The 13108-nt window shown below is 36.2% G+C and overlaps 1 pseudogene; it reads left to right on the plus strand.

The window, feature by feature from the left end:
* Nucleotides 1–844: 844 nt before the first annotated feature.
* LOC111162867 (large ribosomal subunit protein eL39-like) lies at nucleotides 845–1115 on the plus strand (annotated as a pseudogene).
* The last annotated feature ends 11993 nt before the right edge of the window (nucleotides 1116–13108 follow it).

Genomic DNA, 13108 nt, shown 5'->3' on the forward strand with positions numbered 1-13108 from the left:
TAAGTAAAAAATAACTCACATAAAATATTTTTAATGTTTTTAAAATGCCAGATCCTTGTTTTCTCAGTAAATGTATCCCAGTTTGGGTGTGGAAGGGGCAGATTCAGAGAGGGCTTCAAAATCCTTTTAACCTATCTGTACACACAAGTTATTGGCAAAAAAGCATTAACTTGCCTCATGAGCACTTCAATTAGTTCTCAAGTATGCCTTTCTTATACTGCCTTCTTTACACATTTTTTCCATGAATAATATATTATTTTCTTCCTTGAAAGGCTGTGGCAGTAAGAAATGAGATGAAAGGAGCATACACAGCATGTATCCATGTTACCTTGGAAATTATTGAACATGCTTCTCCCCGAGTTCTCTTTCCTTTGAGTTTCAAGCTGTTGTAAACATTACTTTCTATAGACTAATAAAGATTCTCTTTAAAGTGACCTGGGCACTTCCAAATCAGTCAAAGTCTATTTTTTAAAGATAGCCAGAATGTTTTGTCATTACGTTTTAAAATACATTTTTATGAAACCATCTTTTATAGTACCATGTATCAATTTTATAAATTACATCATCAGAGCCTCAATTTTTTTATGCCAAATGGGGAATATAAATAGTATATAAATGAGCCCTTAGAAAACCCAAGTACCACATTATGTACCTTTTTCAACTTATTTCCCCACCACCATCATATGCAAGGACAGATTAAGCCCCGAGTAATTCCTATTTTATTTTCCTATCCAATCTCTGGTCATGATAATTACAAGCAGAAAGGATTACTCAAGGACAGGTAACCAGAGGGAATCTTTTCTCTTGTCTGCCATCCTATGTGCAGTTGAATTTCCTCCTTACCATGTCTTCTCACAACACTTTCAGGATCAAGTGATTCCTGGCCAAGAAACAAAAGCAAAATCGTCCCATTCCCCCATGGATTCAAATGAAAACTGGTAATACAATCAGGTACAACTCCAAGACAAGACACTGGAGAAGAACCAAGCTGGGTCTATAAGGAGCCTCACATATGAAGTGGCACACACTTATGCTATTAAGGTCAATTGTGTCTTACCGTATCAGAATATCAGTACTGTCTGGAACAGCTGCCTGTGTTTGATGGGAGAAATGGAATGGCTCTCTTCTCTTTTCTTGATCTTTCCTCACCACTGCTCACTGTGTAGCTCAGTAATGAATATGTGAAACCTAAAAAAAAAAAGGACAGGTAACCAGAGGGAAAATAGTAAAAGCAAAGAGCCTATATTATCATCATATTAGATAGAATGAGTTAAAATACACTTTTTATTGCTTTTGTAGATTAATATTTCCAATTCAAAAGTTAATTAATAATCCAATCTAAAGCATACACCTAAAAACCCCACATTTTTAAGTTAGCAAGCTTTATTGTTATTATTTACATTGATTTAATGTAACCTTAAAAAGTTTGGAAAAATAATCACACTTAATATTTTAAAATTTTTGGAAAGCAATAAACAAAATGGGCTTCCTTGCACAAAAATGCAGCTTCAAACTGGCCTTGGTTCATATACATGACTTTAGTAACAGATTGTTTACCACCTAATTTTTTTCTTTATTTCTCAAAAAAATGTAAAAGTGGGTAGATTCATTCAGTAAAGCATTAAAACACATTCTCAAGTGAATCTACAGTTAAATTTAATTGAGAAAAAATACAAAATTAGCCCCCAACCCTTAATAAGCTAACCATATACTCTAGATATAATGTAATAGTCATAATTTCAAATATTCAGTCTGTTGATGTGTCCCAATTTTTGGTTCAAATTATATGATTATTCCACCCATATGATTGTGTAGGTTGACTTTGGTAGCTTACTTTCAATTAGTGCAGAAATATTCATATCCATAGGTTAGTTGGAGAGCAACATATGCCAACTACATATGAAGCAGGTCTTGGATAACCTTGTAATTTCTGCATTACAGCCTCACCATCCTCTATTATTGACAGTTTCTGATAGAAGAAATAAATTGAAAAAATTTTTGAAGACAATTCATCTTGGCTCTGCATACTAAAAGCCAGCAAGGTGGTATGGTACAAAGTACATGTTATCCTGTGATTAAAGGAGTTTAATTCAAAATGTCCAAAGCAAATTTTTAATAGAGCAAAATAAATCACGTGTTTAAGTGTCACGTATTTTGACAACTTTTCTCTTTCCTATACCAAGATAATGGACTTTGAAGCCAGGGAGACATGGTTCCATTATTTGCTAGCTGCAGAATATCTGTGAAACTTAACCTCCAGAACTTTGTTTCCTTGATGGTAAAATGGGGTGAAGAATTTACAGAAGTGCTTTAAATGAGCTAAAGAAATGTGAGGATGCCTGGCACATTTCCTGGCATATGATACCCAATAAATGCTAGTTTCATTTTCTCATCTCCAAAATACTTATGTAATATGTCCCTTCATTGTAATTCTGACCTTGCATTTTACATAAATCCCTAACTTTGAGATAATTTTACAATTTAGATACCAATCTTCTCAATAAAGTTGACTGCTAGCTCTTTGTGTGATTTCAACAGTAACAGAAAGTCCCCAACTCCAAAAACACCTCTCTTTACTATGCTCATACATAAAGCTTCTTTTGCAGGAGTCAAAGGCATTTATTCCAGAATTATAGATAAATCCAAAATTATAAATCCCCTGAAGAGAGATAACACCATGACTTAAATTCATACCAGGTTTTACGTGACTGTTAGCAGGTACTTTGCTTTGATAAATGGAGGAGAGCAGAAGTGAGAGCACAAGGGAAATGCAGTAACCTGGGCTGGGGATAGGCTTCACAGAAGAAGGAAAATGATTTTGAAATTAGAGATAAATTCAGGGACAAATTTCAAACACACGATTTTTCCTTCATACCAGATTCTGCAAAATGAGATGTGATTTACAGCACAACTTTTTTTTTAAACAACCTTTTGCCTGATAGTGGTAGAAAATCCAGCTTAAATTATAGATTTATTTTGATCATGGTGATATTTTCTGTTTTTCTGATCAACCCAGGATGTTTACTTGATAAGAAATGGTATAATTAGAAATATGTCAGTGTCCACGGTATGAAAGGCTCTGCCCATAGGTGTTGCTGGTAGGTAGAGCTGTGCGTGTCTTTAACATTCATAATTTAGTGTTATGAACTGGTGTTTTCAGGCTTGTTTTCCCTATGGTTGGAGGAATAAATAAATGAACTATTGAGTTGAACTTACAGAGAAGCCACAGAAAAAATTAGATATCAAGGTTTTCAAACCAATCAGTGTGTCCAATCTCTTGCCCTCTGGAATGGTTAGGGGCTCCACTGGATGCTCTGAAATTGTTCTGGACTCAAAAGGCAGTCAAACAAATAAAGAAACAAAAGAAGGAAGAGTTTTGGGTTTTTTAGCCCAACATCAATGATTCTGTGGCATGCTTCATTCAGCCCAAGACACATAACTCACTGCTTCAGTTAGCAGCAGTAGCCTGGTAAAAATATATCAGGTGATTTAAGAAAATTCTGAAAGCACTGTCAGACTTCTCTGGTTATTCCAGCCCACAAATACAACTTCTTTTGTAATTAAAGACAGTATGATGATTTAGTACTTTGCACTTTTATCATTTTTCCTTGTTTTAGTCTGATTTTAATTCATTTTCTTAACTGTGTTATCAGTTCACCATGGTGAGGGTAATGCCTTATTATTCTAATACCAATCCCATTCTCATTTACTCTTAGCCCATGGTATGTGATTTTAAAAATAATAATAATAATTTGATTGATTAATTAAAAAATAAGTTGGATTATTAAAATTCACATATCAACATTTTTCTGTTTGTGTCCCCCACCTCCAAATTCATATGTTGAAGCCCTAACTCCCTATGTAACTGCATTTGGAGAAGGGGCCTGTGAGGAGGTGATAGAGGTTAAATGAGGTCGTAGGATGGAGTCCTAACGCAATAGGGCTGGTGATCTTATTAGAAGAGGAAAGTCACTAGCACTCTCGTCCTCTACCATTTTAAGGATATCAAGCTGGGAAGAGAGTTCGCACCAGAAGCTGACCCTGCCAGACTTTGACCTGGGACTTCCAGCCTCAAGAACTATGAGAATAAATTTCTGTGTTTAAGCCACCGAGTCCATGGCATATTTTGGTGGCAGCCCAAATAGGCTAATACAACATTAAAACAAAACAAAAAAGAAACCCATTTTGAGGAAGCAATACGCAAATCCAATATGTATGTTTTCAATTTAAAGAACTACATTCAAAACCATAAGAAATCAATTCCTTCGTTTAAATGTACAAAGAAAGAAAATCTTTGTGCAATGATGATAGAAAACTTTGCCTTGCACTTTCAGTTATGCAGTGCCAATTTTAGAAAAAGATCATGACATGAAGAATTCCTTACAAATTTATGAAGAAAACTAAGTCAAAATAAACATTTAAAAAATAAAGCCATTAATTATAAATAAAATCATCACATAATATTTATATAATTTTTAAAAACTTTATAAAAAGCTTCCATAGGAAGTACCTCTCAAATATAGGCATTAATTTAAAAAATCTAAGATTGTCTTTGGTCACCAATAGGGGGCAGCAAGGCATATGAGATCCCTCACTGTTTGAAACTCAAGGGAGGCTTGCCAGGTTAGCTAGGAAGTGCCGAGGGGAGCAAGGTGAGACATAACAGCATCAGATATGCAAAAAAAAAGAAACCCTTATAAGTCAGGGCCAGGCACTAGACGGAGGAGATGGTAGGAAAACACAAGTCAAAATTTTATGCACACCAATGGAAAGCTTTGGGTTGGAAATGAGAATGCTTATCCTTCTAGAAATCAGTATATACCAGCAATTCCTTAATTCTTCCACCAAATTCACTAAAATAGTACAGAATGTTGGGATAATCTTGCACTTATTTCTCAATGTTAAATCTGAGTGCTTTATCTTTCTTTCTTTCTATTCATTGTCTTTAAACCTTCATGGAAAGTAGTTCCACAACATCTTGAATAGTTTGGTGGTCTATGATGACTGTTGACTATTTTTCTCCCAGGAAAAAAGAGGGACTTTCAGTTGTACATAACTACAGAAAAAATAGTTTGGTCCAAGAATAGACTAGGTTTTGTGTGTCATAATATGCCCAGAGAGCTAGGCCCTAAAAGAAATTAAGCTAGGTCTAAAAGATATTAGGGCAGAGGGCAGACAGCAGAAGCAAGAAGAACTACAATCCTGCAGCCTGTGGAACAAAAACCACAATTACAGAAAGATAGACAAGACGAAGAGGCAGAGGGCTATGTACCAGATGAAAGGACAAAGCAAAACCCCAGAAAAACTAAATGAAGTGGAGATAGGCAACCTTCAAGAAAAAGAATTCAGAATAATGATAGTGAAGATGATCCAAGACCTCGGGAAAAGAATGGAGGCAAAGATCGAGAAGATGCAAGAAATGTTTAGCAAAGACCTAGAAGAAGTAAAGAACAAACAAACAGAGATGAACAATACAATAACTGAAATGAAAACTACACTAGAAGGAATCAACAGCAGAATAACTGAGGCAAAAAAACGGATAAGTGACCTGGAAGACAAAATGGTGGAATTCACTGCTGGGGAACAGAATAAAGAAAAAAGAATGAAAAGAAATGAAGACAGCCTAAGACACTTCTGGGAAAACATTAAATGCAACAACATTCGCATTATAGGAGTCCCAGAAGGAGAAGAGAGAGAGAAAGGACCAGAGAAAATATTTGAAGAGATTATAGTCAAAAACTTCCCTAACATGGGGAAAGAAATAGCCACCCAAGTCCAGGAAGTGCAGCAACTCCCATACAGGATAAACCCAAGGAGAAACACACTGAGACACACAGTAATCAAATTGGCAAAAATTAAAGACAAAGGAAACTTTTTGAAAACAGAAAGAGAAAAACGACAAATAACATACAAGGGAACTCCCATAAGGTTAACAGCTGATTTCTCAGCAGAAACTCTACAAACCAGAGGGAGTGGCATGATATACTTAAAGCGATGAAAGGGAAGAACCTACAACCAAGATTACTCTACCCGGCAAGGATCTCATTCAGATACGACAGAGAAATCAAAAGCTTTACAGACAAGCAAAAGCTAGGAGTATTCAGCACCACCAAACCAGCTCTACAACAAATGGTAAAGAAACTTCTCTAAGTGGGAAACACAAGAGAAGAAAAGGACCTACAAAAACAAACCCAAAACAATTAAGAAAATGGTCATAGGAAATACATATCGATAATTACCTTAAATGTGAACGGATTAAATGCTCCAACCAAAAGACACAGGCTTGCTGAATGGATACAAAAACAAGACCCATATATACAAGAGACCCACTTCAGACCTAGGGACACATACAGACTGAAAGTGAGGGGATGGAAAAAGATATTCCATGCAAATGGAAATCAAAAGAAAGCTGGAGTAGCAATACTCATATCAAATAAAATACACTTTAAAATAAAGAATGGGGCTTCCCTGGTGGTGCAGTGGTTGAGAGTCCGCCTGCCGATGCAGGGGAAACCAGTTTGTGCCCCGGTCCGGGAAGATCCCACATGTCGCATTGTGGCTGGGTCCGTGAGCCATGGCCGCTGAGCCTGCGTGTCCGGAGCCTGTGCTCCACAACAGGAGAGGCCACAACAGTGAGAGGCCCGCGTACCGCAAAAATAAATAAATAAATAAATAAATAAAAGAATGTTACAAGACACAAGGAATGACACTACATAATGATCAAGGGATCAATCCAAGAAGCAGATATAACAATTATAAATATATATGCACCCAAAACAGGAGCACCTCAATACATAAGGCAACTGCTAACAGCTATAAAAGAGGAAATAGCCAGTAACACAATAATAGTGGGGGACTTTAACACCCCACTTACACCAACGGACAGATCATCCAAAGTGGAAGTAAATAAGGAAACAGATGACACAATAGACCAGATAGATTTAATTGATATTTATAGGACATTACATCCAAAAACAGCAGATTACACTTTCTTCTCAAGCACACACGGAACATTCTCCAGGATAAATCACATCTTGGGTCACAAATCAAGCCTCAGTAAATTTAAGAAAATTGAAATCATATCAAGCATCGTTTCAGACCACAACGGTATGAGATTAGAAATCAATTACAAGGAAAAAAACGTAAAAAAACAAACAAATGGAGGCTAAACACTAAGTTACTAAATAACCAGGAGATCACGGAAGAAATCAAAGAGGAAATCAAAAAATACCTAGACACAAATGACAATGAAAACACGATGATCCAACACCTATGGGATGCAGCAAAAGCAGTTCTAAGAGGGAAGTTTATAGCTATACAAGCCTGCCTCAAGAAACAAGAAAAATCTCAAAGAAACAATCTAAACTTTCACCTGAAGGAACTGGAGAGAGAAGAACAAACAAAACCCAAAGTTAGCAGAAGGAAAGAAATCATAAAGATCAGAGCAGAAATAAATGAAATAGAAACAAAGAAAACAATAGCAAAGATCAATAAAACTAAAAGCTGGTTCTTTGAGAAGATAAACAAAACTGATAAACCCTTAGCCAGACTCATCAAGAAAAAGAGGGAGAGGACTCAAATCAATAAAATTAGAAATTAAAAGGGAGAAGTTACAACAGACACCGCAGAAATACAAAGCATCCTAAGAGACTACTACAGGCAACTCTATGCCAATAAAATGGACAACCTGGAAGAAATGGACAAATTCTTAGAAAGGTATAACCTTCCAAGACTGAACCAGGAAGAAATAGAAAATGTGAACAGACCCATCACAAGTAATGAAATTGAAACTGTGATTAAAAATCTTCCAACAAACAAAAGTCCAGCACCAGATGGCTTCACAGGTGAATTCTATCAAACATTTGGAGAAGAGCTAACACCTATCCTTCCCAAACTCTTCCCAAAAATTACAGAGGAAGGAACACTCCCAAACTCATTCTATGAGGCCACCATCACCCTGATACCAAAACCAGACAAAGATACTATGAAAAAAGAAAATTACAGACCAATATCACTGATGAATATAGATGCAAAAATCCTCAACAAAATACTAGCAAACCGAATCCAACAACACATTAAAAGGATCATACACCATGATCAAGTGGGATTTATCCCAGGGATGCAAGGATTCTTTAATATACGCAAATCAATGTGATACGACATATTAAAAGATTGAAGAATAAAAACCATATGATCATCTCAATAGATGCAGAAAAAGCTTTCAACAAATTCAACACCCATTTATGACAAAAACTCTCTGGAAAGTGGGCATAGAAGGAACCTACCTCAACATAATAAAGGCCATATACGACAAACCCACAGCAAACATCATTCTCAATGGTGAAAAACTGAAAAGCATTTCTTGTAAGATCAGGAACAAGACAAGGATGTCCACTCTCACCACTATTATTCAACATAGTTTTGGAAGTCCTAGCCACAGCAATCAGAGAAGAAAAAGAAATAAAAGGAATATAAATTGGAAAAGAAGAAGTAAAACTGTCACTGTTTGCAGATGACATGATACTATACATAGAGAATCCTAAAGATGCCACCAGAAAACTACTCGAGCTAATCAATGAATTTGTTAATGCACAGAAATCTCTTGCATTCCTATACACTAATGATGAAATATCTGAAAGAGAAATTGAGGAAACACTCCCATTTACCACTACAACAAAAAAATAAAACACCTAGGAATAAACCTACCTAAGGAGACAAAAGACCTGTACGCAGAAAACTATAAGACACTGATGAAAGAAATTAAAGATGATACCAACAGATGGAGAGATATACCATGTTCTTGGACTGGAAGAATCAATATTGTGAAAATGACTATACTACCCAAAGCAATCTACAGATTCAATGCAATCCCTATCAAAGTGCCAATGGCGCTTTTTACAGAACTAGAACAAAAAATCTTAAAATTTGTATGGAGATACAAAAGATGCCAAATAGCCAAAGCAGTCTTGAGGGAAAAAAACGGAGCTGGAGGAATCAGACTCCCTGACTTCAGACTATACTACAAAGCTACAGTAATCAAGACAATATGGTACTGGCACAAAAACAGAAACACCGATCAATGGAAGAAGATAGAAAGCCCAGAGATAAACCCACACACCTATGGTCAACTAATCTATGATAAAGGAGGCAAGGATATACAATGGAGAAAAGACAGTCTGTTCAATAAGTGGTGCTGGGAAAACTTGACAGCTACATGTAAAAGAATGAAATTAGAACACTCCCTAACACCATACACAAAAATAAACTCAAAATGAATTAGAGACCTAAATGTAAGACTGGACACTATAAAACTCTTAGAGGAAAACATAGGAAGAACACTCTTTGACATAAATCACAGCAAGATCTTTTTTGATCCATCTCCTAGATAAATGGAAATAAAAACAAAAATAAACAAATGGGACCTACTGAAACTTCAAAGTTTTTGCACAGCAAAGGAAACCATAAAGACGTAAAGACAACCCTCAGAATGTGAGAAAATATTTGCAAACAAATCAACTGACAAAGGATTAATCTCCAAAATATATAAACAGCTCATGCAGCTCACTATTAAAAAAACAAGCAATGCAATCCAAAAATGGGCAGAAGACCTAAATAGATATTTCTCCAAAGAAGACATACAGATGGCCAAGAAGCACAAGAAAAGCTGCTCAACATCACTAATTATTAGGGAAACGCAAGTCAAAACCACCATGAGGTACTACCTCACACTAGTTAGAATGGGCATCATCAGAAAATCTATAAAGAACAAATGCTGGAGAGGTTGTGGAGAAAAGGGAACCCTCTTGGGGTGGGAATGTAAATCGATACAGCCACTATGGAGAACAGTATGGAGGTTCCTTAAAAAACTGAAAATAGAAGTACCATATGAGCCAGCAATCCTACTACTGGGCATATACCCTGAGAAAACCATAATTCAGAAAGACACATGCACCCCAATGTTCACTGCAGCACTATTGACAATAGCCAGGACATGGAAGCAACCTAAATGCCCATCGACAGACAAATGGATAAAGAAGATGTGGTACATATATACAATGGAATATTATTCAGCCATAAAAAGGAACAAAATTGGGTCATTTGTAGAGACCTGGATAGATCTAGAGACTGTCATACAGAGTGAAGTAAGTCAGAAAGAGAAAAACAAATATCGTATGTAAATGCATATATGTGGAACCTAGAAAAATGGTACAGATGAACCAGTTTGCAGCGCAGAAATTGAGACACAGATGTAGAGAACAAACGTATGGACACCAAGTGGGGAAAGCGGCAGGGGGGTGGGGGAGGGGGTGTGATGAATTGGGAGATTGGGATTGACATGTATACACTGATGTGTATAAAACTGTTGAGTAATAAGAACCTGCTGTATTAAAAAATAAAGAAAATAAAATTTTAAAAATTTTAAAAATTTAAAAATAAATTTAAAAAAAGATATTAAGCAATGAGAAAATTTTGAATTGTTTAATTCCTTACTCGTTTCACCATATTAATATGGTACCCCTTCATAGTTATTATGCATTTGGTAAATGCAGGGAAAGTGGATAAATATTTTGCTGGATAGTCAAAAAGGTTGTAAGATGGTAGATCAATTTTCTCGCCTAGCCACAAAGTAACAGTTTATAGCTTTCCCTACTTACTGAAGTAACTTTATAATGTTTCCATGCAGAGTATTTCAGTGCTGAAAAGATTATAGGGAACCAGAAGGAAAAGAAGCTCAGAGCTTATTTTCTGATGAATCTATATAAACTCTGACTTCCTTGCTCCTTCTCCACTGAGCAAAATGCATATGTTGAACATTTTAGAAGGACCAAACTTCCACTTACGACCAAGATACAAAAAAGAAAGGGGAGTAGGTGGAGGAGGGGGTGGGGAGAGAAGAAGAAGAAAAAGCAAGCCAACAAACAAAATACCAGCACATATCACCACGTCTGACAGCACCAGGATTGATGCTAAATTTTCAGAAATGAAAGTTCATACATACTCTACCTTTTCTGGTCTCTGACTATCTTAGCATCAGAAACACAAGCAAACTCTTCTGCTGGGATTAAGGAAAGAGATTTTCCTTCAAGACTTGATTTCAGCCTACAGTAAATTTTTATGACCAAGTTATTAACTCCTGAAAAATGGGATTTATAATGGAAATACTGATAGATTCCTAATGGTAGCTGTGCTGGCAGGCACCTATATATTAGCCTTAATAATGTCAAATTGTGAAACTAAAGTGATTGAAAACCTACTAACTTACACTTAAGGAATCTCTGCTTCAGTAGTTTTTGATATCTCCCTCATTTGAATGATTTTTCAGGCTGTTCTAAAGACTAGTGCCTTGTATTTGTCAGAATGAGAGTTACAATACCATGGGGTTTTGTGAGCATCATAAACTTAAAACAGCATATTTATTTCTGAATAGTTCCAAGACTCTGTGGTCCTTTTCTATTTAGGAAATTTACCTGCATAAAAATCTTGAGTTCTCCAGCTATAAATTCTATAGCCTGAGGCCTTTCTCCTTTTCCTCCCATTTTTTATACACTTTATTCTTCTTTCTAGTGGCTCACTGAACAGCTGAAGGGGATAACAATGTAATTTCATGAACAGTGATCAAAAAGAAAAAGAAATATATCCTTGACTTGGGTGGATAAGCAGACTCCCCACACTGTTAGTAGAATTACAGCTGGATGCCAGACTTTGATTGGCTTGATCTTATTACATAACCTATTCCCTGCAACTGTCTTCTGTTATGGCCTGTTTTATGTGACCTGACAGCCCGTATATAGATGTAGCAGTAAATACATGCTGCCACTGCTTAAACAAAAACTTTCCTATCATCACGTTTATCAGGATAAATGTATTGCCAGATATATTCTTCTTCCTGAGTTGATATGAGCAGAGCTCGGCAAATGTCATCTCTCCTTCCTCAAGGGGCTCTTCTGAAGCTCTCATTTGGCATTTAAAAACATTGAACATGGTTGAATGGATCCAGATGCATTCTCTAACAGAAGTTATGGAAACATGGACAACAGCTTCATCCTATAAAGTATTATATTATTTCAGGGCTATTCTGACATGGAGTGGGAAATTCAAAATACTTTTGCCCTGAATCAACTGTAGCATACAGAATAAGCAGAAAAATCAAATCAGTCATTAAAGAAAATTCTGAAAACCCATGCTTAAAAGCTTTGGGGATGTGGGAAGCCATTGTGTGTTTTTAAGAATGATTTGAACAAAATCATGTAAACATCATAGATTGAGAAATATAATGCTGGTTCTGATTTCAGAGGTATGTGTTTAAAAATCTAACACAGCACATATAGAAAATAGCAATAATACCCAGGATGCAAGCAGTACATTTACACAGCTCCACTACAAATACTGAACAGATTTCCCTTAGTCTTTATAAGCCACTAGGAACAATGCAAGAATTTCAGGTAACCATCCAGCTTTCTATTTCCATCGCTGACATGCTTACCCTTTGCGTGCAGACCTCTAGGTGTGGCTGACAGCTGTAAGCCTGTTATATTTCAGCTGCCATCTGGCAGTAGAGATTCAATCCATTGCTTCAATCACAGTGGCCTGTTTTCTCTAACTCTGGGAATTGCACTAAAGTGCATGATTTAAATGTCTTCACTGTCAAATTATTGTTGTTTAGTTCATCAAGATAAATTTTAAAAAACCATGGCGGGGAAGTATATGCCCTAAAGAGTATTATTTGTTGCAGGGAAGAAAAGTATTGAAAATCAACAGTTGCTGAGAGACCTCAAATTAGTTTTATTCATAATGCTAGGTTTTCTAAGTGTCAGGTAACAGAACAATAATTACCAAATAAGCCAAATACTTAACATATAAAAGGCCCAATTCAAACATTTGGGTAGGAAAATGCAGTGTTTTGAAGAATTAGAAGTCTATAAAATCTTTGCCTTTTAGCTCACTACCCTCTCAAGGTAATTTTTCATTCATTTTGCAGTTCATTTGTTGGGCGATTGTTCTGTATCAGGCACTGTGCAAGGCAGTGGGAATAGAAAGATAAATAAGACATAGTCCTTGCCTTCTGAATGCTGATAAGAGAACAGCCTTAGATTTATGACCCACTGTA

Source organism: Delphinapterus leucas, chromosome 3 (assembly GCF_059928025.1).
Source record: "Delphinapterus leucas isolate spDelLeu-1000000601 "Yukka" chromosome 3, BTC_Dleu_Yukka2, whole genome shotgun sequence".
Classification (NCBI taxonomy): Eukaryota; Metazoa; Chordata; class Mammalia; order Artiodactyla; family Monodontidae; genus Delphinapterus; species Delphinapterus leucas.